Source organism: Brassica oleracea, chromosome C3 (assembly GCF_000695525.1).
Source record: "Brassica oleracea var. oleracea cultivar TO1000 chromosome C3, BOL, whole genome shotgun sequence".
NCBI classification, from domain to species: Eukaryota; Viridiplantae; Streptophyta; class Magnoliopsida; order Brassicales; family Brassicaceae; genus Brassica; species Brassica oleracea.
The window spans coordinates 52,718,314-52,719,528 of record NC_027750.1 but is presented as its reverse complement, the minus strand read 5'-3'; positions in this window follow the sequence as shown (position 1 = coordinate 52,719,528).

The window sequence follows — 1,215 nt, the reverse complement described above, 5'->3', positions numbered from 1 at the left end:
TTTTTATGTAGAGCTTCAATTTCTTCTTGCATTGCTTCCATCCACTGAGAAACATCTGGACTGCTCATTGCTTCTTGGAGATTTGATGGCTCTCCGTCCTCAGTTAAAAGACAATATGCAACGTTGCAGTTCAGATCATAATCCTCGTGCCAAGCTGGTGTAGTTCTTACACGTTTTCCTTTACCAAGTTCTTCTTCCAACTCGGCAGGTTCGGCTTCCTTGTATTCTGGTGTTGCTCCAGAAGAATTCTCCTTTTCCACTTGTACTGCTACAGTCTCTGACCTTTCTTTTGAACTGCTTCTTTCTTCTTCGATCTTCTTATCTTCTGTGAAGATAACATCTCTGCTGATTATAACCTTGTGGGCAGTGGGATCCCACAGGCGATACCCCTTTACTCCATCAGCATATCCCAAGAACACACACTTTCTAGACTTTGGATCTAGCTTTGTAGTTTCTTGGTTATTGTACATTACATACACTGGACTCCCAAATATATGGAGGTCTGAATAGTCGACGGGCTTTCCTGTCCACATCTCCATCGGTGTTTTCAACTCAATTGCAGTTGATGGCGACCGATTTATCACATAACAGGCGGTGTTGACTGCTTCTGCCCAGAATTTCTTCTCTAAGCTTGCAGCTCCCAACATTGCTCTTGTTCTTTCTAACAGAGTCCTGTTCATCCGCTCTGCCACTCCATTTTGTTGAGGAGTGTATGATGTAGTGAACTGCCTTTTGATGCCCTCTACTTTACAGAATTGGCTAAATACATCACCAGTGTATTCACCTCCATTATCTGTCCTCAAACACTTGATCTTCTTCTCAGATTCAAGTTCCACCCGTGCTTTGAAAACTTTGAAAACTGAAAACACATCTGCCTTACTCTTGATAGGATACACCCAACATCTCCTAGAGTAGTCATCAATGAAGGACACAAAGTACTTCGCTCCTCCTAGTGATATAACTGGTGCTTGCCACACATCAGAGTGAACCAATTCTAGAATAACTTTACTTCTAGAATTTGACGTGCTAAACTTCAACCGATGCTGCTTGCTTGTCACACAATGCTCACAAAAGGATAGTGATACCTTTGTGAGACCCGGAAGTAACTTCTTCTCTGCAAGAATTTTCATGCCTTGTTCAGACATATGCCCAAGTTTCTGATGCCACACCACAGTAGCTTTCTCACTGGAACTGCTTGAAGCAACAGATGCTTCT